This window comes from Myxocyprinus asiaticus, chromosome 42 (assembly GCF_019703515.2).
Source record: "Myxocyprinus asiaticus isolate MX2 ecotype Aquarium Trade chromosome 42, UBuf_Myxa_2, whole genome shotgun sequence".
Classification (NCBI taxonomy): Eukaryota; Metazoa; Chordata; class Actinopteri; order Cypriniformes; family Catostomidae; genus Myxocyprinus; species Myxocyprinus asiaticus.
This window is the reverse complement of record NC_059385.1, coordinates 22,795,265-22,821,669: the sequence shown is the minus strand read 5'-3', so window position 1 is coordinate 22,821,669 and position 26,405 is coordinate 22,795,265. Positions and strand designations below refer to the sequence as shown.

At 38.9% G+C, this 26,405-nt stretch overlaps 1 long non-coding RNA gene and 1 pseudogene across 1 annotated transcript; one reads left to right on the top strand and one right to left on the bottom strand.

Moving 5' to 3' along the window:
• LOC127432315 (putative nuclease HARBI1) overlaps positions 1-18,888 on the top strand; it is a 47,789-nt pseudogene extending 28,901 nt beyond the window's left edge.
• Positions 18,889-19,069: 181 nt separating this feature from the next.
• Positions 19,070-20,280, bottom strand: LOC127432801 (uncharacterized). The gene is made up of 4 exons (XR_007895795.1): positions 20,113-20,280; positions 19,852-20,024; positions 19,544-19,602; positions 19,070-19,359 (listed from the first exon to the last, which is right to left on the bottom strand). It is a non-coding gene; the product is annotated as an uncharacterized LOC127432801 (long non-coding RNA).
• Between the last annotated feature and the right edge of the window lie 6,125 nt (positions 20,281-26,405).

Here is a 26,405-nt window from a genome sequence, read left to right as displayed (position 1 = left end):
GATCAAGTTTCAAATTAACAAGCTTCACATTATAATTAATAAAACTATATTTCGGGGTTAAAACATAACGTACACCTAACACATTTCATCTGAATTTATCAAAATGTTCACTCAAGCACAGCAACTATTCGTAATTTAAACCGTTTACTCATAGGTCTGGTAGTATTTAACTGTCTCATCTTTCAATAACAGTTCCTTTACAAAGCATGAATCATAGTGTTTCACAAGAAATCCATGCTGATATGAGCCGAACACACTTACAATCCATGCTGATATGTTCTGAATTCACAAACATAATACAATCCATGGTGATGTTGGGTGCTTCAACTGGCTTCAACAGGCCAAGGCAGAGACGCTGGTCTTCACAGGAGCGACATCTCAAATCTTCCGTGTTTGTTTACACACAGGACTGCATGTGTTTCCCCCAGACAGTGGCAGCAGCAGAATGAGACACGTTTTTAAAATTTGCGATTGTACCACTTTTAAAAGGCTGAGCACATCACTATTAATGCATCGAAATGATCAAAGACATCCATCTAGTGCATATTAACAAAAGACAAACAATTAAAGATTGCACAGATGGGTGCAAAAATGTCCCAGGATGCTTTCAAAACAGCAAGACACAGCGTAGCTGAATGAAATAAAAAGGAGGTCTCCATTTTAGAGTTCTAACTTGACATTGTCTTTTAAAAGACGGTCAAAGCTGTTCATCTAGTGTAGAAAAAAAATCCAGACTGGCACATGGTGTCCAGTGTCCTCTTAAATGTGAAGATGAATCTCCCATGACAGGCCCATCTCTCTCCTCTTCCCCTGTGTAACTAAGCACTAGTGGGTGGAGCCAAGGGTACAATGATGAAAAATAGGCATTGAAGACTTGCTGAAGAGGCAGTCATATGCAGATGTATTTGGTTCTTGTGATGTCGCAAGTTCCACAAATTCCAAACAAGCCATTTTAACAGCCTGGTTAAAATAAATGCTGTTTTTCTATTAAGGAGGAAGTTTTCAGTTTTGAAACTTACATTGTTTTTATAGTAGAATAACCTCTTATGTCAAAAGATCAAGGCACATTTGATTCCTCATTTCATGAACCCTTTAAAAACCTTATCTGTTTGGGAGAACATTTAACTCTCTTTTAGCACTGCTTAGTGGATATTTCACCCCAGAACTGCAGCGATATGTGTTAGAACCCACGTAATATAATAAACCAATTTTTCTTTATAATGAGATCAGGCTCATATTGTGGGCCCAGACTGCGGGCCCCAGTGCTAGTTGTAACACCATGCTATGTAATATTTTTTACATTTGGCTTGCTCGCTTGGCTTGCTCAAAGTCAGGTTGAGCATTGTTTTATTTTCTTCAATATAGAGTAAGTCCTGACCTGAACATTACCCGCATTGCAGGATGAGGTTGTGATCTTGTATAGAGTCCATAGTAAGGCAAGAGGCAGGCAGGTATTGAAGAGTGAATAACTGAAGTGCAGGCTAATGCTTCTTGCAACTGCTGGGGAACTCAGAGGCGAAGGCTGCTGAGTAATTCCAGGCCTGAGATGAGATGTCAAGGGTGACATGATGTCCATGAAAACAAATCTGTTGAGACGGAGACAACAGCTTACTCCACAGCCAAAGCATGCTAATGAAAATGGAGAGTGTGACCGCATGGACTCGGTCTCTCATGCAGGCACACCAAATATAAAGCCACACAACAAGAGCACAATGAAGCCCAGGCTACTCCTAGAACACTATAGAGCACTTCTACTAATAGGACATATCTGTCTTTATATTGTTGAAGATCAGAATCAGACTGAGCTTTATTGCCAAGTATGATTACACATACAAGGAATTTGTCTTGGTGACAGGAGCTTCCAGTACACAACAATACAAGACTTTTAAAAAATAATTAAAATTGAATAAAAAATAGATAAATATTGAAAAGAAAAAAGTATATATAGAATACACAATAGACTATATATATATATATTATATATATATATATATATATATACACACACACACACACACATGTATTTGCATGTAGTGCAAATCTAAATACAAATTGGTTATGTACAATGCAAGGGAATGTAATGGCTGAAGAGGTAGGATGTGTTGGATAATATAAAAAGACTAAGCTGTGTATTGTACATTAATTAATTATTGCTCAAAGGGGCAGTTTTAACTGTTCATGAGATGGATAGCCTGGGGGAAAAAACTGTTCCTGTGCCTGACTGTTCTGGTGCTCAGAGCTCTGAAGTGTCGGCCAGAAGGCAACAGTTCAAAAAGGTAGTGGGCAGGGTGAGTGGGGTCCAGAGTGATTTTTCCAGCCTTTTTCCTCACTCTAGAAGTGTATAGTTCTTGAAGGGTGGACAGGGGGCAACAAATAATCCTCTCAGCAGTCCGAACTGTCCTGAATTTCCCCTGTCTCACAAGCTGCTGCCTGTCAGTCAGAAAGCTGGTAATCCACTGACAGATAGACATGGGAACAGAGAGTTGGTGTAATTTAATCCGGAGAATAGCTGAGATGGTGTTGAAAGCCGAGCTGAAGTCCACAAAAAGGATCCTTGCATATGTCCCTGGTCTGTCCAGATGTTGCAGGATATGATGCAATCCTGGTGGAGGTGTTGGTGTTTGTGTGAATTGAAGGTCAGAGTGGGTGTGGGGTGTGAGATTGGGCCTTTCAAATTTGCAGTAGAACACATTCAGGCCATCAGCCAGTTGTTGGTCCACCACAGGGTTGGGGGTAGGAGTCCTGTAATTTGTAAGTTGTTTCTTGCCACTCCACACTGATGCAGGGTCGTTTGCTGAACTTGTTTTTCAGCTTCTCAGAGTATCTTATTTTAGCCACTCTGATTCCCTTATTCAGTGTGTTCCTGGCCTAATTGTACAAGACTTTATCTCCAACTCTGTAAGCATCCTCTTTGACCTGACAAAGCTGCCTGAGTTGTAAACCATGGTTTGTCATTGTTAAATGTTAAATAAGTCCTAGTAGGAATGCACATATCCTCACAGAAACTGATATATGATGTAACATTATCTGTGAGCTCGTCCAGGTCTGTGGCTGCAGCCTCAAAAACACTCCAATCAGTGCAAAGCAGGCTTGTAGTTCCAGCTCTGCTTCGTTGGTCCATCTCTTTACAGTCCTTACTACAGGCTTAGCAGATTTTAATTTCTGTCTGTAGGTTGGAAGATGAGCCAGACAGTGATCAGATAGTCCCAAAGCTGCTCTAGGAACAGAGCAATATGCATCCTTTATTGTTGTGTAGCAGTGATCCAGTATATTTCTGTGTCTGGTTGGGCATGCAATGTGCTGTTTGTATTTGGGCAGTTCACGTGTGAGGTTTACTGTGTTAAAATCCCCAAGTATAATAATAACTGAGTCCGGGTATTGTTGTTCTGTGTCTGTGATTTGATCAGCCAGCTGTTGCAGCGCAGCATTCAAACACACATTTGGTGCAATATACACACTCACCAGAATAAACTAGGAAAACTCCCGCGGCGAGTAAAAAGGTTTACAGTTAATAAAGAGCACTTCCAAATTAGGACAGCACATCTTCTTTAACGTTGTAACCAACTTTCATTTATGTAAAAGCATGTTCCACCACCTCTCGTTTTCCCTGTTAACTCCGCGATGCGATCCGCTCTGAACAGCTGAAAGCCTGGCAGATGTAATGTGCTGTCCGGAATGGCTTCACTCAGCCAGGTTTCTGTGAAACACAAGGCAGTAGAGGTTGAAAAGTCCTTGTTTGTGCAGGTGAGGATATGTAGTTCATCCGTTTTGTTAGGAAGAGAGCGAAGATTCGCAAGATGAATGCTCGGCAGCATTGTTCGAAATCCCTGCCGATGGAGCTTGACCAGCGCGCGCCTGCTCGTCTCCCTTGCCTGCGTCTCATAGCACATTTAAACAGCGCCTCTGACTAAAATGTCAAACGTCCGAATATTCACAATCTGGGAAACGATTGACTGGTATATGCTGTCCAATGTGTTCAGCAGTTTGTCTCTGGTAAAGCTGACTGGAAAAAGATTACTAAACACAGGACAAACAAACAAAAACAACAAAACAATAGAAGCGCTCCACACCGAGGCGGCCATCTGCGGCACCATCATGATGTATACATACATACATACATACATACATACATACATACATATATATATATAAATATTTATAAGATGACAATGACATTACACAAGTGGGAGTGTATGAGATATCAAGGTGACAACTTGCCCTATCCTGACATTTATGAGAAAACACTCAAGAGTTTGATTAAATAAATTGTCCTTAACCTCAAAACCTTATAGTTGCTGAGATATAGCCCTTGTGACAACTAGCCCCGGTCTCCTCTGTAACAGTGATTATAAGTGTTTATGAATATGAATCATTGCAAATGGAACCAAATACCACTTATTCAAGTAAATATTTCCAAGGAAGAAAAATGGCAATTTAATGAAAAAGCACAATTAAATTGTTTTTAACCACCTTTTTCTGAAATTACTGGGTTAGACCTGAGAGTCGTACAAACTCTCAGAAGCTTAAGTGAGGAACATATGTCACTGTCATAGGAAATTTGCTATAGGAATAATAATTATAAGAAAGAGCAGAATATGTGACATAAGGAATAAAAAGATAATTATTTAACTGCTAATAAAATGGTGATACAATTATTTCAGTTGTCATTCAGTACCTCGCTTGAAATGACTCTGCTATTAAAGTTCCCCACTGTTCAATTGTTCAGAGTAGCTGCTAGAAAAATTAATAGTTTGAATAAAAAAATAATAAAACAGACTACAAAAAAACAAAAAAAAAAAAAACAAAAAAAAAAATTAAACTATTGTTGTTGCCATAGATACTTACAAATGAAAAATGAAAACAAATTTAATTTTGTTCATAATCAGTCATTTCAGTATAATGACCCAGTATGCAGCCAGATATTATTGCTGGCTCAATCACATCCACGTGCTTTGTCTGTTTTCAAATGCATATTTATTGGCTTGTTTGATAGCTTAATCATATTTAATTTCTGATCAATTGCACTTTGTTGAACAGGAACTTTCAAATGGAAGAAAAAATGTTGCACAGATTTTGTGCAACATGAGAGTGAGTAAATACATATATTTTCATTTTAGAGTGAACTATTGACCTTTAAGAAAGTAAAAAAGGGAGATACATAATTATTGTTTCTTAAAATTAGAAATAAATCCTATGCAAATGAATCAGCAATTCACCATGAGTCGAATTTTCATATGCTCAGCTCTTATTTATTGTCAACACTCCTCGAAAGCAGTACACCTCTGTCACTTTAATTTTATGCCCTTAATAAAAAATCCCATAATCTCAGTGGAGAAACCCCAGCTCTTTTGTAACTCATTTACTGAAGCAGAAACATAATTAATTGTATCATTAACATCTGCCTTGTAATTAAGAAGTGGTGCTGAACGTCTTTGTTGTTGGGTCTCCAGTGGGGCACAGCATGAGTTGATGAAGCTGCAATACTGAAAGCGCAGGGAGGCTTATAACGGATATCCCAGATCAGTTCAACACTCTCCAAGTCTCTATCCCATCAGCCTGTCATCACAACATGAAGTGTTGCATTAAGCCGTATTATTAGTTTCTCAGTTAACAAACCGGTACACCAAACAGAGAAATGTTCCCTTGTGAGCTGTCCTTTTTGTTCCAAATCATATCTGTGACCTCTGGTATACCGGTGGGTCACAAAGCCCAGGTCTTCAAGGTGTTATTTGTTTGCTTATTCTGTTCTTGTACCTGCAGAAAAGAATGAAACAACAGCATGACCCCATGACATCACTGTGCATTTTCTTGTCCAGGGAGTTAATTATTTCCCCTATCTGGACCTGCCAGAAAGGTGCTAGCAGGGTGTCAAGAGACAAGCTTGTCTGAAATGGCACAACTGCATGCAGGGTCATTGATCAAAAAAGCCAGCATTGTTGCATACTTAATTCACAGCTTTACAGTCTGATTTCATGATTAATATTCATGTAAGCAAGCAAGAATCAAGTCAAAATATTGGCAAAAATATTTAGATTGAAATGTCAAACAGTTGTCAAGACGCACACAGTCGGAAAACATAGCAAACTGGACAGAAAACAAAATGCCTTAAGTTTTTAGCATAGAACTAATAGTATTTGACATATGCCACTGCTTTTGGTCAAATGTGTCTTCGGTCATAGTTTCAGTTTCAAACTATGCAGAAAACAATATCACACTGTCGAAAACAGTTGTCGAGACACACTTAGTTGGAAAACATAGTGACATGGTTGGAAAACAAAATAGCACAGTTTTCGACAGTCAGAATTTTTTGACATAGCGCCATGGTTTTCGGTCGTACATGTTTTCGGTCATTGCTTTTGGTTTCCAACTATGTCGAATACAATGCTGCAGCGTTGAAAACCGTGAAGACCCACACAGGTGGAAAACATAGCAACATGGAGGGAAAACAAAACGGCATAGTCCTAAAAGTTTTTGTTGCAAAAGCAATTGTTGAGACTCACACAGTCGGAAAACAAAACTGGATAGTTTTCAACATAGTTGGAATTGTTTTCTACATAGCGGCATTGATTTTGGTCGAATGCTTTACGATCATAGTTTTACATGTCCAACTATGTCGAAACCAGTGCAGCAATGTCAAAAACAAGGTTCACACAGAACCTGGACAGAAAACAAAATAGCATTAATTTTGACATAGTCGGAGTTATGTTGGACATAATGCATTGCTTTCGGTCAATTTTTTCAGTCATTGTTTTCAGATTTCAACTACGTCAAAACAATGCCGAAAACTGTTGACATGATGCACATCATTGGAAAACATAGCGACATAGACAGAAAACAAAATGGCATAGTTAAAATATGTTTTTAAGAAGCCACTGATTATATATTATTTGATTATATATTATCCTCCTGAGACTCCTGCATGACTGCTGTGTGCATTTTCCATTTCCCTTTTTGATTTGTAACTAGTAGGACCTAAAAAACAAGCCAAAAATACATAAATCATTTCTAGAGCAAATAGTTTTCCTAAAAATATATGTCCATATGTGGACAGCAGGTCTAAATTGTGAAATTAAGTAATACCAAGCTATAGATAGTCAGTCAGATTTTTTTCATCAAATAGTTCATTATGTGTACAGGAGTGTTGGTTATCCATGTTTTTTTAGACGTTGTAGACATTACAGCTGATTTTCTATAAAGCTAAATAAATAATTCTGATTAAAAGTAATGGCCGGCATCATCAATCACTGTCAACCATGTTAAAATAAATGTTTGCATTATAAAATTCTGAATCTATGTGCTGATTGTCCCATGTCTGCCAAACATGTTGAGTGATCCAAACATCATCTGCAGTCTGAAATTGAACTTTTGGTCAGAATTTAGGAGTGAATGCACTTAGCAGCATAGAAAGCTATAGGATGCACCCTTGCTCCCTATTTAGTGAATGACTTAACCTCCAGTGTGCTGTCTGTCTCAGAACAGTTCCAAATGCACCTCATTTTCATCATAACTCCATTTAAGCCTCTGAAAGCAATTTTTATTTTTTTTTCTCAATGTGAAAATGCACAGTAAATGTATAGGAATGCATTTACTAATTTTCATGAATATAACCGTATTGTACAGTGATAAACTAAAACAATAACATTTATCTTAAAATGAAGCGAATTGGCAGATGTGTTAATGTTAAAAATATTTAAAATAACTAACATGTTTTTTAAACTTTTGAGGGAACGCGGTCCTAATTTCAACATATGTGGACATCATGTTTATCAGCATGTGAAAATGAATGGATTTTTTTAAAGCGGCATATCAAACGAAACTACAGACGCTACTCTTTACAACCAAATAAGTTTCAATCAAAAAACTTCTTACCAGAGGCACTTTTGTTGGCACTGCGCCAGTAGTAGCACCTCCTGGAAATCAACGACATGCTGTTGTGTCATGTAACGTGATGTGCCAGAAGTTTAACCCTTAAATGACAGTGTAGAGTCTTGCGAACAGTATTCATTCGGTTTAAATTCATTTAAATTATGCGTTACATATAGCGAAGCCAAAATACGATGTCCACACATGTAGATGCGAGGTTGCACAAGGTTATACATGATTATTTTTTAGCCTGTTTTGTTTTTGGTCGAACGTATTTTCAGCCATAGTTTTCAGTTTTTGACTATGGGCCAATGCCAATCAAAAGTGACCATCACTCAGAAGGACCGCGCTTGATGTGGGCACTCTAAAGGTGGCATGGCATAACTGTATGAATACCATTGCTAACAGTCTTGTGAAAGGGCCCTTCATGAAAAAAATAATTTTCTTACTTTCTTTTGGAATGACCCTTCAAATGGCGTCCCTTTCAAGGGTGCAAAAATGCCTTTTGGAAAACGCCCTAAGATGGAAACTAGTCTCTCAAAACTGCCGAGTGTCCCTTTTGAACAAAATATCTTGATGTAAGAAATTGCAGGTTTCTAAAGTTCCATTCATAACATATACAAAATGTTCCAATGATCAGAATACACCAGGTGGTTCCCATTTGGTTAATGTCCTAGGTGATAAAGTGGAATCTGGCATGGCTAAAAATTGCATAGTATTATTTTAGTGCCTCTGTTATTCAAAGTTGATAGGCAAAAAGTCTGTGCAAATCGACAGGCTGATGATTTTAACAATGGCAACAGTAACTGAAGTGCTTTTCATAAGTCATTTAATGCTTGTCTTGATTTTGAAAGAAACTTAAAACTGGTGTCTCGGCAAATTTCAGGCTAGCGAAAAAAAAGAAAAAAAAAACAAAATAAATGTGCTCTTTTCTTTCGTCTCATCCAAAAGATTTTGTGGATATTAAATGTCTCAGTTCTCCTGCTCCATTTTACTCACTTTTATTGACTATTGCATGCACAATTTGATTATTTGTTGATGCTTTGTGAGATATTTTATGCATTCTTTTGTTTTGATGCATTTTTATTTTTATTTTTTTTATTTCTGTTTTGTAGTTCTTTTTGAGTTTTCGAACTCTGTAATGCATATGCTTTTTGTAATTTATGAAAATATTTCCGAGAAAGTATACTAGACATTTAGAAATATGCTCTGGTCATGCTAAGGCACTTAAACTTTATTAATTTCATCTTGATTTATTAACACAATGGCAAGAAACAGGATGGAACCTATAGAATAGTAATACTTTGGACAGAATGAAAATAATGGATAATTTTGACCATCCCATTTGCAAATACTGATGTTTGTGATGTTGTTTTTTAGCTAAAATTATGTCACTTCCTAGAAGATGATGTCATGATGAAAATACTCTTTGTTTGTTAAAATGGATATTACAAAAGACTAACAGAGTAAAAGTGAAGACATAAATTAAGAACACTTTATTGGAAAAAGCAGTAAAAAATTTTTAACCAATATTCCCAAAGAAACATGTTTTGTTTGAAACATTTAAATTAGAGAAAGAACAAAATAAAGAGACATATGGTATATTTCTTAATTACCAGTTTTTCATGTTATGGAATATTACAAAAATGTCAACATCCACTCAAATCAAAGCCGTAGGCCACAGATTTCAAATTCTGATTGATTGTAATACTGTAATAAAACAAACTAATATGATCCCTGACTTTATATAAAAAAAATTAAAAAAAAGTCTTTTATCCAATATATTAAGTCCTATATGATAAGGGCATGCAAAAGTATTGCCTGATCCTTGTCGTCTTTCTACCAGCCTGTCTTTACCTGCTGCCTGACTCTTTTCAAAGAAACAATTCTGAAAGAAAACTGAACTGCCTGCAGTAGAAACAAACTGCTCTGGTGACCTCCGATATATTTCCCTTTTTCAGTTCTCTCTCTTAATCCTCAGCCACAAAAACCAAGGTCTATTTTTGCTGTCTGCAATCAATACCTGCATCTAGCTAACACATCTCAGTACCCAGCTACCATACTCACAATTTCCCTTAAATTTACCTTCCAAGTGAAGCTATGAATAATGGGCTACTTTAGGACATTTTTACATTTATTTAGAAGCTTAAACTGGCGAAATTACATGAAGTATCCTTACAGTGGATGTCCATGAGGCAATCAAGACTAATTTGTTTCTTTTGCTTGAAATAATGTTGCTATTTCTATCACAATTAGAATCTACTGCATGCACGGTTTAATCAAAGGCACCAAAATAAATGTAGGGTGAATTCAGGTAGTTTTTAACACTAATATATATATATATATATATTTTTTTTTTTTTTTTTTTTTTTTACAGTGACGATGCCAATTTACCTGAATTCACCCTACTGAATTTAGTTTTAATGAGATGACTTACAATATTCATAAAAGATGGACTAAAAGGTATCTGTATTGCAGAACAAGAACGAACAAGTGCATACTGAATGGAGTGAAAATTTTCTAAAACCCTTGTTCTCTTTTTTTTTTTTTTTTTTTTTGATGACAGGATTTGCTTATTAAAGTCAGAGGAAAAGTTCACCTAAAAATATAAATTCTAATATTAATATATAATAAACCTGCATGCTGCTTTTTTACCTGCTGAACTCAGCTCTTTTCAACGTCAAGCTCCAAAAAGGACATAAGCATCATAAAAGTAGTGCATACAACCATTGTCCAGTCCACTCCAAGTCTTCTAAACCATACAATAGCTTTAAGGAAAAGAACGAACATTTAAATGTTCCCCTTCACTTAAGCTCTGAAATCTCATTTGTGTTTGCATTCTCAAAGGTATATTCAAAAATGGTGTGTCACCCAAAACACTTTGGTTCTTGTGTGTGATAAACGCAGCACGACAGTTCAAATGTGGAATGGACAATGAGATTTGAGAGCTCCAGCAAAGGGAAAGATTTACACTGAATAAAACTACCAATTGGCTTAGAAAGGCTCTTAACTGTGGTTGTATGGAAAAGAGGGCTGTAAAGATTTTGCTTTTGCATTGCACAGAAATAATGGCAGGACACTATGGTGGCAAATCGGTGCCAAAAATCTGTGCACATACCTGTTTCCTGTGCACACGAGGAAACAGGTACTACTTGCACGTGTTTTAAACACTTGAGCGCATTGACACTCACGCACGGTAGTTCATTGCTGCACGAGGAAATAGGAAGAACCTGCGTGCTCATTTTCACCCTTGTATGCACAAAATCTTCTGTGCATGCAATACAACCATTCTTCTGCCTTTGCTCATGTGAAAATCTTTTAATTTTTTCAATCATGGGGCGGGCTCTGTGTTTTGTGTGTAACCTCAAATTTCATTGGTTATTCCCCTTTCCCCTAAATTAGTTGTGATTGGCTCCCTTTTACTATAAAGAACCATAACAAACTCACCTGTTCTTCGTGAGAGACATGGTGTAATGGACTCGACATGTAGGCGAAGGAAGAATTCATATGCAAGAAGTTTATTACAATCAGCAGACAAATCCAAGGCAGAGATGTAATCGTTGAAGCAGGCAAAGTAGTCATTACACAGGTAATCAGTCCAACCAGGCAAACAGAGCAAAACAGTAATCCAAAATCGGTAATCCAGTAAAGCAGGCACAATGGTCATAAGTAGGCAATAACCCCCGAACAACTCCCGGTGTTCTTCTTCTGGGTCGTCCCCTTGGTCGTGGTGCAGGACGATTCGGGTGCACTCGGTGGAAGTCATGGATCAATGATGGGTCCAGAATGGGTCCAAGATCTCTCCTCTGGTCCATAACCTTCCCAGTCCACCAGGTACTGCATCTGGCCCCCTCGATGACGTGAGTCTATGATCTTTCTGACCATGTAAGCAGGTGATACGTCGATCTCCAATGGAGGAGGCTCAGGATCTGTGGTTCCGGGGCCAGATGTCGGGTGGACAGGTTTCAACAATGACGCAGGAAAGGAAGGAGAGATGCGGTAGTTAGCAGGAAGCTCCAGTCGATAAGTTACAGGATCAATCTGTCTGTTAATTCTGAATGGACCAACATACCTGGGGCTGAGCTTCCTGCAGGGTAGCCATAACTTGAGGTCACGTGTAGATAGCCAGACTCTCTGACCAGTCTGGTAGTTGGGGTGGGGATGCCTCCGTCAATCAGCTTGGATCCGTTGTGCCCGGATGGCCCGCTGCAATCTGACGTGCGCACTGTCCCACACCTGCTCGCTCCGCCTGATCCAATCATCCACCGCTGGCACTGTAGAGGGTTCACCTGACCAAGGGAACATTGGAGGTTGGTAGCACAGCACACATTGGAAGGGAGTGAGTCCAGTAGAGTAGTGAGTGAGGGAGTTCTGGGCATATTCCGCCCATGGGAGGAAGTCGTTCCACCTCTGTTCACGACTGCAGTAAGACCTGAGGTATCTGCCTATCTCCTGGTTTAGCCTCTCCACCTGTCCATTTGCTTGAGGGTGATAACCAGACGTGAGGCTGACGTTGATGTCTAGTTGTTTGCAGAAAGCCTGCCAGACTCTGGAGGTAAACTGTGGTCCCTGGTCATCTGGCAGACCATAGATCCTGAAAACTTGGTGTAAAAGAGCGTTAGTGGTCTCCATGGCAGCGGGTAGACCTTTCATGGGGATTAGTCTGCATGACTTTGAAAAATGATCAATGATAACAAATATGGTGGTATACCCATTGGACTTTGGCAGATCTGTGAAGTCAATGGACAGGTGGGACCAGGGTCTCTGAGGGATAGGCAGTGGTTGTAGAAGGCCGGCTGGCAGTTCTCTGGGGGTCTTTGACTGTGCACAAACTTGACATGACTTAATATATGTAGTGACATCATTAATGATTGAAGGCCACCAAAATGAGTTACGTACCAGGCTTATAGCTTTCTGGATGCCAGGGTGTCCAGTGCTGAGGGAGGTATGGATCCATTGGATTGTTCTTTGGCGAAGAGTGTGTGGTACATGCTGTTTTGTTGGAGGGCATTCAGGTGGTGCAGGGTCTGCTTGTTGGGCTCTTTAGATCTCTTCCATGATGTCCCAGCTTATGGGTGCTATGACAGAAGGTAGGAGTACAGATTTATTTTGAGGTGTGTTGTGAAGGGGATCATGAAGATGGGAGAGAGCATCAGCTTTGCATTTCTTACTGCCAGGGCGGTGGGTGACTGTGAATTGGAACCTTGTGAAGAAGAGTGACCATCGGGCTTGTCGTGGATTCAGACGTTTTGCTCCCTTGATGTATTTGAGGTTTTTATGGTCGATGATTACTTGGAATGGATGCCAGTGGCACCACTCTTCTAACGCAGCCTTCATGGAGAGTAGTTCTTTGTTTCCAACATCAGTTACTTTCAGCTGAGTTCAGTTTATGGGAAAAGAAAGCATAAGGATAAAGTTTTCCAGGGTTACCGTGGGGTTGAGAGAGAACCGCCTCTATGCCGCAGTCTGAGGCATCCACTTCCACAATGAACAGTTGGTTAGGATCTGGGTGCTTGAGAATGGGGGTGGTCGTGAAACTTGTCATGTCGAAGGCTTTTTGAGCAGAGTCACTCTGTGGTAGCTTGGATGATTTTTCTTTGAGCAAAGACGTTAAGGGGGCAGAGATGAGACTGTAGTTGCGGATAAACCTCCTGTAGAAGTTTGCAAAACCCAGGAAACATTGAGCTCCTTAATAGTGTTGGGTCTTGGCCATTCCGTGACTGCCTTGATCTTGGAGTCATCTATCTCAACACCTCTATGGCTAATGATATACCCTAAGAACATTGTATGGGTAACATGGAACTCACATTTCTCTGCTTTCATGTAGAGTTGGCGTTTCAGCAGGCGGGAGAGGACCATTTTAAAGTCTTTGCATTGTGTTTTATCTTGAGAGTAAATGAGTAAGTCGTCAATGTAGGTGATGACACATCTGTTGAGGAGGTCTCTGAAGATCTCATTGATGAATGACTGGAACACAGCTGGTGCGTTGGCCAGGCCATAAGGCATCACCTGGTGTTCATGGTGCCCCCTAGTGGTGATCCAGTTTTGTGTAGATGCGTGCTTCACGTAGTTGTTTCAGGGCAGACGGAACAAGAGGGAGTGGGACCTGTACTTGATTGTCACAGTGTTCAATCCACGGTAGTCAATGCATGGACAGAGCCCTCCATCTTTCTTCTCAATGAAAAAGCCTGCTGCAGCTGGTGAGGTGGAAGGATGAATGAACCCCGAAGCTAAAGCCTCTTCGACATAAGTCTCCATGGCCAGGGTTTCAGGTCTTGACAATGGATAGGCTTTGCTCCTAGGAGGTGCCATGTTGGGTAATAACTCAACAGCGCAGTCCCATGGACAATGAGAGGGTAATTGTGTAGTCTTGATTTTGCTGAATACCTTGGAGAATTCAGAATATTCCCTGGACTTGGACTTGAGCTTGTTTCTCAGGATTTTTGATGCTGGTAAGTCCAACATGGCATGGTAACTGTGACATATAACTGACAATAATATGACCATTGTTTTAACTCCCCCTGGTTCCAGGAGATGATGGGATCATGGATAGCCAGCCATGGATGACCCAGGATGAGAGGATACTTGGGTGAGTTGATGATAAAGAGACGTGATCTCTGTATGAAACAATCCAATCCGTAGTATCACTGGAACTGTTTGGTGAGTGATGCCTGTGGCTATAGGTGCATTATTCACAGCAGTAATGTTAATGGTGGGTATACAAGGTACTGTAGGGATATGGAATTCCCGTACTAGACCCTGTGTCGACGAGTTCAGAAACACATTTCAGTGTATCACCAAAGGAGAGCTCAATGGGAAGAAACTATGTTGTGTGGGAGGTGAAATATTCATGCTACTCACAATAGTCCTGGACTCTTGATATTTCTTGCCTTTTGTGAGGGCATATGGAGTTTCGATGATTCCTTTCACCACAGTAATAACACAGCCGCTCCTTATGACGACAATAGTGTTCTTCATCAGAAACTCTGGAATAGGTGATCTTCATAGGTTCAGGAGCTTCGGGGCATGCCTGGACTTGACTTTGGATTGATGGTTGTGACTTGGAGCTAATCCTTGAGCGTGGTGAATTACGCAGTAAATTATCAATCCTTACTGCCAATGAAATTAATTCAGTGAGTGTTGAATCCTCACCCTAACATGCTAGTTCGGCCTGCAGATTGTAGTTCAGTCCCTCTCTGAACAGTCTTGAGTGCTATCTCATCCCATCCACTTTGGGTTGCTAATGTCAAATCAAACCAAATCACTTTATTGGTGTTTGAATACCCAGAGGGAGGTAAAGATGTCTCTGTTCAGCTGAGTGTCCTGAAGTGTTTGGCAAAATCAGCTGCAGAACGTGAACCCTGGCGTACATTAAGCAGCTGAACAGAGACATCTTTACCTCCCTCTGGGTATTCAAACACTTCATGGATCCGGGAAGCGAAATAATCAAATGACTTTTGAAGCCGATTATCACTCTCCCAAACAGCTGAGGCCCAGTCTAGTGCTTTACCGGTAAATAATGTCATTATAAATGCACATTTCTTGGACTCCTGACTGAATGACTCTTGTTGATTGGAGAAATATACTTTACATTGACATAAAAATCCCTTACATTTCTCTGGAGAGCCATCAAACTTATCAGAGCAAATCTTCCCAGTGTAGCTTGTGGAGATGGAAGAGAACGGATATAGTGGGTGAGGTTCTCATTTTCAGCTCTTAGGTGGTTCAGTTATTCCTGGAAACTTTTGAGCAGTTCGCTCTGGTGAGCGAATGCAGCCTGGAGCTGAGAAACTTCCGCTGGATTCATTGGTGGTGAAGTATTCTGTAATGGACTCGACATGCAGGTGAAGGTAGAATCCAAATGCAAGAAGTTTATTACAATCAGCAGAGACATAATCGTTGAAGCAGGCAAAGTAGTCATTACACAGGTAATCAGTCCAACCAGGCAAACAGAGCAAAACAGTAATCCAAAATCGGTAATCCAGTAAAGCAGGCACAATGGTCATAACAAGTATGCAATAAACAGGTAATGAGCATAATGCTTGGTAAGGAAGTGAAACTGGCAATACTTCACAAAGTAACAAAGGAAAAGCATGGCTATTTATATGATGCAAACCGGAAGTCACCATAGAAGAAATGGTACAGTGTCAGTATTCAGGAGAGGGCTCCCTCTGGTGGTCGGCTGAAGGGATACCAGCCTCATTCGTTACACATGGCTTCATCAAGGGACCCTCTGCATGTGAGTCATTATTATTATTTTTTTAATTTATTTTTTTTGCTATTTTTTTATTTTATTTAATAGGGCTGATATAATGTTTATCTTTGCCAGACACTTTAAAAACAGTAAGTTTACTAGCTAGCTATTGCATTCTTGTGATGTTAGGTAGAACTATATAAATTGTTCTATCTTTTATAAATTGTAGTACTCCAGTAAGTGGCAAGTCGAGACTCCGCAGGATGGCTGATCAACAGGGGAGGTGTGTGCAGAGAACATAGACTGCTGGTTATTTAACATTTTATTTTAACATTATTAGTTTTGTGTGATCATCTGCTTGATCCGGTCATAAAACACTGAGTGGGCCAAATATCTTCCAAAAATATTCAAAAGAGATTACTCAGGTCATGTCTTGGAATAAAGCTCTGATATTACTTCACCATCTTTATCTAGCATCATGGCATACTGTGAGAAGGCCACAGACCTTGGAATAATATATTTTACATGTTATTTTCAACATGTTATTTTCATGGGAGAAACTGTAAGATTAAACATAAAAACATTATTAAAAAAATTTGAAATTGAATTTGTTTTGGTGCAGTATACTACAGCTATTAATTACAGTTTAGGCACAATTCTGGCCTAAAAGCATAGCTGTGGGTGACGTGTAGGTAGGAACCCTTGTACAAGGGATGAAAAGCATATAAAACACAATCAACCACGCATAACGACAGCAATATCTAGGCTGATAACAAAACAAAAAAAATGCTTTCTCTAAAATGTGTATATTGCATGCTTATTTATATGTACAAGTAATTTACAAAAGTATTTTTTATCTGACACGACATACATTATGCAAATTAAAGATAGTCCCCTAATAGCAACTTTGAAATCAGTGGATTAAAGTCACCAATGCAGACGCAGACACTTTGCAGCATCCTGTTAGTAAGGCTATGATTTATTATCCTGGGCTCACAACTTTTCAGTTAATTATAAAGTGTCTTACAACTGCAATGACAAAAGTCAGATTATATATTATATATAAATACATGGCAGTTCTTTAAGTTCTACCGTATATAGTAACATCACAAGAATGCAACAGCTAGCTAGTAACCTACCTGTTTTTAAAGTGTCTTCCAAAGATACACAGTACTTGCATACATTAAATCAGCCCTGTTATTAGCAAGAAATAAGGTAACAATGACTAACATGCAGAGGGTCCCTTGATAAAGCCATGTCTCTCACACAGGCGAGTTTATGGTTCTTTGTATTAACAGGGAGCCAAACACAACTGGGGTGTTTTCCAGAAAGCAGGTTATGCGACCGACTTATGCGGATAAGCGATAACCGATAACCTCCGCTTTCGGTTCCAAAAACAGAGGTAACTTTCAGGGTATGTAAGTAGTTACTCTCTGAACATAACCAGCTCCGGAGCAGGTTACGTATGTTCCAGGGTTAGTTTGTTTCAGAGAGCTGACGGAGCACGGCGTGCCCTTTTGAAGAAGATCCAGTTGACATGGACGCACAGATTGTACTAAATCTTTCCCGACGTGAGATGGTGATAAGACCATGTATAGATGTGTTTTCGTATCCAAATGAATATTTGCGTGAGCGTTACCATTTTTCATGAGAATCGTTAATTTATTTAACGAATCTTTTGAAACCTTTCATATCCAATGTGACACATCGTGGATCGGCGCTTAACACAGGGCACATTTTGTGCATTGCCCTTTGTTTTTTTGCCACGGGAGTTTTTTTGTATAATGTGGGTGATGCAGAGCATATGGGAAAGGCAACTGTGTGTAGGGCCATTTGTACATATGCCTTGCACTCAAACGGTTCCTACACACTTTTGTGCAGTTTCCTGGCCTCAAACATTTGAAAGTCATTAAAGAGGAATTCCACAGAGTGGCGGGTTCGTCCTTTCTATGATATTCTATGAGACCTTTTTAGTTACATATAGCACTACTTCATCTATCCATCCATACTGTACATATGTACACATCCACAATCATTTTCAAATTGATCTAATCATCTAACTTTCAATTTCAGGGTTCCCAAATGTCATTGGATGCATTGATGGAACCCACATCCCTATTAAAGCTCCTTCAGTCAGTGAAGGAGACTGTTAATAGGAAGTCATTCCATAGCATCAATGTGCAGGTAACAATAGAATATTGGTTTGAATATTGGCTAAATCAATATTTAAACCATTAAATGCCACTCATTACTGGTCCCCACTAACTAGGTAATATGTGATGCATCCCAACTCATCACAAATGTTGAAGCCAAATGGCCAGGGTCTGTACACTATGTCAGAATTTTCCAGGAGTCATCGTTGTGCCACAAATTTGAACAAGGTATGTTTTGCCTGACACAATACTGTATGTTTTTTTTTTTTTTTTTTTTTTTTTAATTCTAATATTTTTTTGTAATTTGATATTAACTAACCACTATTATAGGAAACTTCAGTGGTAACTTGCTGGGGGACAGAGGGTACCCCTGTCTGCCCTATATGATGACCCCCTACCCTGAGCCTGGACCACAGACACGATTTAACCTGGCCCACAGCAGAACATGGGCCAAGGTGGAGATGACCATTGGCATCCTGAAGGCCAGGTTTCAGTGCCTGCGTGGGCTCAGGGTCAGTCCAGAAAGGGCATGAGACAACAGTGGCATGTGTGGTTCTTCACAACACTGCCACAATAAGAGGCGAGAGGGCCTCCCCTTCTCTTGATGAGGGTGGTCAAGAGGAACCCCCAGTGGACCAAAGAGATGGAAGGGTGGTATGGGATTGGTATGGGATGTGATCTGCCAAAATCACTTTTAAATTAAATGAATAATGCACAAAGTGAACAGTCAAGTGTTTTTATTGTTTCTTTATTTCCTGTAATAAAAAGACATTTGTATTTATAGCTTTACCATTCAACAAAAAATGACAGATTAATCATCACTAGGCAAATACAGTTCCCACCTTTAGCCGATGCTTCAGCAATTTAATTTCAAGTCTGGCCTTTTTTATGTTCAGCATTTTCTCCTCCATTTGAAGCTGTATAAGGTCCATCTCCATGTCACTTTCTTATTTGCCTTTGAAGATGGACCTTATACAGCTCAAAATCCTTTGCAACACCGAATGATAATTTAATATGATTGCTAAAGTCTGTAATACATATACAGACCAATTATTTTAATAAAGACAACTGCAGAAAATCTATCACACTGCTAAGATTCTGTGTAGAGGTAGATGGACCCTCCTCTGTATAGGAATCCCCAGCCATATTCTGTAACAGGACATTGACAAAGTTTTAATCCCTTTTGTTAAAAAAAAAAATGGCCTCCCAGCATTTTCATTTTCTAATTCTGTCACAGCAGAAGTGGTCTCTTCATCTTCATCCTACAGTGCAAATTACTAAGGATGTGTAGTCTAGCAAACAGAAACAATACCTAAAAACAATAATCACTTACAACTGTGGCAAGCTGTGCTGTTGCAGCAGGGTCCATTAATACAATGTGTCCATCAGCAACTGCAAGAAAATTCAACCAGTAAAATACTTAATGTATACTCTCAAACAAATACAACTAATAAACAATTAGGAATATTACAGCATACACCATATGCAGTAAACTTAATTATGCATAATACACAAGTGAAACAGTGACAGTATATGCATTCAGAATGCTTTAAAAAAAAAAAATGATGGTTTAAGGATAAAAAAATAAAAAATAAAAAAAACTGAATACTTAGATTGTAAGTACTAATATGCTACACCTACATTTTACTAAGCCAATTGTATCATGGAAGTAGCGGACTCTGAACTGCCCCCTGGAATCCCATCGACCACAGGTCGCCCTTGATTAAGGGACAGTGCCAGCTCCTCCGCTGGAGTGAGTGAAGGTGGTGGTGGTCCGCCACCCATTTTACAGGCCTCAGACTTCTTTTTATTGGCTACATGGAACAGAAAGAAAACTTACTATAAAAAGTTGGCCAATTAGTACATAGGTTACATTAGTTTAAGAAGTTTAGGAAATATTACCTTTTTGGAGAATGTTTGTTTCATTGACTTGGCTCAGAGTTCTTTTGGCTCCAGAAAGATTACATCTGATAAAATAAGGCAATATATTACTAGCCAATGTACATTACTAAAGTATGTACAATGTTAAGAAATTGATGGAGGGCAAAAAGTAAATGCTTATCTATTAAATGTTGGTTTTTACAACATGCCCAGTAGGATCAATCTTCAATTTTGAATCATAATGAAAGAGAAAATGGTATTTATAATTGTTATAATTTTTTTGCCAAGCCAACTCTCTGTCCTTCGCCAATGCAAAAGTATTTTTATTTTCTTTTTTTTTTTTTTTATTGAAGCATGCATTAAAACCTCCAACTCCACTTTGCTTAAGTATGCAGCTCGTTTTTTTTTCTCCTTGGGTTTCCATGGTGACTCCTGAAATCGGCGATCCATTGAAAATGTCTTTAAGTACTCGCCGCGCGGGCACGTTAACTCTGGGTTACCAACAGGAGGTTGATTGAACTAACCCTTCACAGGTGTTTTGGAACCAACATACCTAGAGTAAGCAAGGAATGGGTTAATCAACCAAGAGTTCAGGGTATATGTGATGGTAAATTAACCCTGCTTTCTGGAATACAACCCTGATTTCCGGAAAAACATAACAATGATAATTGATGTTACAAACAAAACAGCAAGAGCCTGCCCCAGGACTGACAAAATTAAAAGGTGTTTGCACGAGCAAAGGCAGAAGAATGACCTTACTCGTGTAGCAAGTTTCCTCGCTCGAAAGGTTGTATTGGATGCACAGGGAATTTCGTGCGCTATTTATGCTATGTAACTGGTGAACAATTTAGTTGCTTTTTCAACAACCATAGGTTTAACAATTGCAAAGAACAAGCTCTTCACAGATGGGATAATATGCACCAGTCATATACTGTATAACATTCTGCATGAACAGATCTGATAATGGAGGTTCCCTGTCATAGGTTGTCAGAAGCATGTCTTCAGTATGTGATGTAAGAGATACATGTGATTAATTTGAAAGTATCCAAATGTGCTGTTAGATACCTCTGTGTCACACAGAAACAGTGTGAAACATGAGACAAATGTAAAATCAAATCTTTATCACTGACAGTCTCAGCATACAAGTTTGGCAGGAATTAGATAAGGCTGATCATATTTTAAACCTCTACCGAATGGCCCATTGAACTGCTGTCATCGAAAGACATCTTTGCCTATTTTGTGAATGTGAGCATTGATGTGTGGAAAGTAACTTGAATAACACAGCTTAAATGTGAAGTGTGTAAGCTTTTCTAAGTTAAAATATTTTCTCCTACCCCAGTTTAATGTGCAGAAACAACAAATAAATCAGGCTGACTTATTGGAGAGTATAAAGACTGTGGCTCTATGGCACTTTCTAAATATTGCTCTCTTTGTTTAAAATACTTTTATCCATGAACAAGGTACCAAACGGGTTAACTTTTTTGTTCTTTTTCAAAGTATCAGTTGAAGGAGGTGCTTAACCTTCAGAAAAGGTTGTTTGTCTACTTTGGGAGGTCTTAATTAATCAAACTTAATTTTTTTTTTTTTTTTTGTTGATTTGGAACATGCATGATTTTGAATTTTCATGTCTAATCTTGAATTTTAGTCATTTTTGGAACATGTCTGAATACAGTTTAAACCTCTGATTTCACACAAGTTATTTAGACTTATTTTTAAGACTTACAGATTTCAATTTGATAACAATTTTCTCTCAAATTGATTTGAGTAATCTTTAACTAAATTATAAATATATAAAATTAATATTTAGTTAATATTTAATAGTTTTACATTAATAATTATTATATTAATACATTTTAATATATTTAACATTCAATTTCAAAAAACAAAAATTCACCAAGTTTAATTCAGTAATATTGTATTCTGCATGCCAAGCCAGTAGTTGGCAATGTCACTTTGTAAAGAAACACTACGCGCCTGCGCACAAGCATTCTTCCACAGAGCGGTGAATACAAACAATGAAGATTACGATCGCTGGTCGTAGTAGTGATGCAGTAAATCTTCATTTTGCTGGAGAAACGTCAATAAACTCAAAATCTTGAGCAGCACAAACACAGTCCTGTAGTCCGCCATTGTAGTTTTGAATGTCTCGCGCATTGTTTTAAATACTCGCGCGCATGCCTATAGACTGAACACGTAATACGCGTGAGCCTGACGTCATCGTTTTCATAAATTCGCGTTTTTGTATATTTACACGGAGACGATAACGGCATCGTTTTCAAAAACTTGAACTTTGAAACCCGTTTTCAAGTGGTTAAACGAACAGCCAAATCGCATAAAAAGTTTAGTTGAAAACGTAGTTGTGTAAACGGCCCCTCAGACTATTAAATTCAGTTTATGACCAAATGTTGGTTTGTAGTTACTGGTAAACTTTAACTAAATTAGAGTTTATTTGTTAACCTGTTGATGTGCATGCCCCCTCCCCTCTCCCAAAACTGATGTAACTTTGCTTAGATTAGTTCACATATACTATATAGTGTAGTCAAAAAACAGTTAATGTTGACATATTATAAAGATGTATAATTTGTCAACATTATGAACAATTTTGAACAGCACACTATATGGTAAATGTGAATTAATTTAAACAAAGTCGAACCCATGGGTGGGGTCAATGAGCATCAACAGGTTAAACTAACTAACTACTAGCAAGCTACAAGGTTTGTTTGTCATACAAATCTATCATATGACTTAAGAAAACTATGAATATAGTGCAGTTGTTATATGGGCAACTTTTATGAAATTTGTTGCTTTTATGTTGTTTTTTGAAGTTTGTAAGCTACAATCCCCATGCAATGTAATGCATGGAAAAGAGTGACCAGCACAGTCTTCAAAATTTGTGTTCATCAGAAGAAAGTGAGGGTGAGTACATGAGGGTGAGTTAATGACAACAGAATTTTCATTTTTGGCTGAGCTATCCCTTTAAAGCCTGTCATCCTAGTGTTGTTCAGCAATATGGACTAAAAAAATATATCATTGAGAATATCAAAGTATGTCTGCTTTTCCACTGCTTATACACAGATGCTGGAGGGAGGAAGGAAGAGAGGGTAAGAGAAAGAGATTAAGGGACCACCGTTATCAGTGTCCTTCTTCCCCAGACAGGTTAATGAGGTTGAGAGGGTAACTTTGATGTCAGGGACCCTCATTAGAGACTGAAAGAGACTGATTAATTGCAACAAGGAGTCAACCTGCAGAAGCAGGAAGCTTTGAGCAAGGATTAATTGCTTGGTCAAAGTTGATTCTGACCAAGGGTAAGCCAGAGCCGAAGACTGAAAATAAAAGCAGTGAATACTTTGTATTAGACAATGAACTACAATTATGGTGCAGAACTTTTTTATGATCAACTATAGTTATGATTTAAATTTAAATTCTGTCATAAATTACTCACCCTCATGTCACTCCAAATATGACTTTCTCTCTTCTATACGGAACTAGAGGTCTGCAACCTGACCCAGACCCGACAGGACCCGAGATCCCGACGGGTTTCGGGACAGGTTTGGGTCAGTTTTTCGAGCAGGACTTTAGGGTAGGTCGGATTTGCAATTAATGAAAAAATAAACAAGCTAACTGAACTTGAACCCTTCTGCTCTAGTGTACTAAGGGGCTGCCGTGCCTTGTTAAAACTGTATGTTTGTTGTTTCAATACTGTTACGAATGTTGCCTATATGCTTACATAAAATACAGCCTATTGCAACAGTACTTGCTAGGAGATGAAATTAGATAGTAAGCGATTTCGGGTTGGGTTCGAGCCGTGTAGGGTCGGGTACGGGTTGGGTTCGGGTTTCATTTTAAGGTCCGTGCAGACCTCTATACGGAACACAATAGATGTTTTAGTGAATATCTCTGTCCGTCTTTTAAATATGGAATTATGACTCACTTTAAAGCTTCAAAAAGGACCTAAAAGTATCATAAAGTATGAAGTAGTCCATTTGACTTGTGGACCATATTCTAAGTATTTTGAAAGCATACTATAGGTTTTAATGAGAAACAACTTGACATTTATGTCATTTTTCATTGAAAAAAAAAAATTACATTCATTGCAAGTTTATGAGTACGTATGAGAAGTTCAAAAGGTACAAGACTGTGTACTTAACATATTCCATGAGGGAATGAACTACAATCTCATGTTATATATATACAGTGCATCCGGAAAGTATTCACAGCGCTTCACTTTTTCCACATTTTGTTATGTTACAGCCTTATTCCAAAATGTATTAAATTCATTATTTTCCTCAAAATTCAAACAGTTTGTAACTGTGCTACAAACAATATCCCATAATGACAATGTGAAAGAAGTTTGTTTGAAATCTTTGCAAATTTATAAAAAAAAAAAAAAAAGAAAAAAAGAAAAAATCACATGTACGTAAGTATTCACAGCCTTTGCTCAATACTTTGTTGAAGCACCTTTGGCACCAATTACAGCCTCAAGTCTTTTTGAGTATGATGCTACAAACTTGGCACACATATTTTTGAGCAGTTTCTCCCATTCTTCTTTGCAGGACCTCTCAAGCTCCATTGGGTTGGATGGGGAGCGTCGGTGCACAGCCATTTTCAGATCTCTCCAGAGATGTTCAATCGGGTTCAAGTCTGGGCTCTGGCTGGGCCACTTAAGGACATTCACAGAGTTGTCCCGTAGCCACTCCTTTGTTATCTTGGCTGTGTGCTTAGGGTCGTTGTCCTGTTGGAAGATGGACCTTCACCCCAGTCTGAGGTCCAGAGCGCTCTGGAGCAGGTTTTCATCAAGGATGTCTCTGTACATTGATGCATTCATCTTTCCCTCGATCCTGACTAGTCTCCCAGTTCCTGCCACTGAAAAACATCCCCACAGCATGATGCTGCCACCACCATGCTTCACTGTAGGGATGGTATTGACCAGGTGATGAGCGGTGCCTGGTTTCCTTCAGACATGACGCTTGCCATTCAGGCCAGAGAGTTCAATCTTTGTTTCTCATGGTCTGAGAGTCCTTCAGGTGCCTTTTGGCAAACTCCAGGCAGGCTGTCATGTGCCTTTTACTGAGGAGTGGCTTCCATCTGGCCACTCAACTATACAGGCCTGATTGGTGGAGTGCTGCAGAGATGGTTGTTCTTCTGGAAGGTTCTCCTCTCTCCACAGAGAAATGCTGGAGCTCTGTCCGAGTGACCATCGGGTTCTTGGTCACCTCCCTGACTAAGGCCCTTCTCCCCCGATCACTCAGTTTGGCCAGGCGGCCAGCTCTAGGAAGAGTCCTGGTGGTTCCAAACTTCTTCCATTTACGGATGATGGAGGCCATTGTGCTCATTGGGACCTTCAATGCTGCAGAAATTTTTCTGTACCCTTCCCCAGATCTGTGCCTCGATACAATCCTGTCTCGGAGGTCTACAGACAATTCCTTGGACTTCATGGCTTGGTTTGTGCTCTGACATGCACTGTTAACTGTGGGACCATATATAGACATGCCTTTCCAAATCATGTCCAATAAACTGAATTTACCACAGGTGGACTCCAATCAAGTTGTAGAAACATCTCAAGGATGATCAGTGGAAACAGGATGTACCTGAGCTCAATTTTGAGTGTCATGGCAAAGGCTGTGAATACTTATGTACATGTGATTTTTTTTCCATTTTTTTATTTTTAATAAATTTGCAAAGATTTCAAACAAACTTCTTTCACATTGTCATTATGGGGTATTGTTTGTAGAACTGAGGAAAATAATGAATTTATTCCATTTTGGAATAAGGCTGTAACATAATAAAATGTGGAAAAAGTGAAGTGCTCTGAATACTTTCTGGATGCACTGTGTGTGTGTGTGTGTGTGTGTGTGTGTGTGTGTGTGTGTGTGTGTGTGTGTTATCTATATATATATATATATCTCATTTAAGTTGTTGAAAATCAATATAGAATCAATATATTTAAACTTTATTACAAAATGTTCACATCAACCATCAGAATGGGGAAAAATGTGATCTCTGTGATTTAGACCGTGGCATGATTGTTGGTGCCAGATGGGCTGGATTGAGTATTTCTGTAACTGCTGATCTCCTGGGATTTTCATGCACAACAATCTCTAGAGTGTAAAGAGAATGGTGCGAGAAGAAAAAAAAAAAAAAAAAAAAAATCCAGCAAGCGGCAGTTCTGTGAGCGAAAACGGCTTGTTAATGATAGAGGTCAGACGAGAATGGCCAGACTGGTCCAAGCTGACAGGAAGATGACAGTAATCCAAATAAACATACATTACAACAGTGCTATGCAGAAAAGCATTTCTGAATGTACAACACAGTAG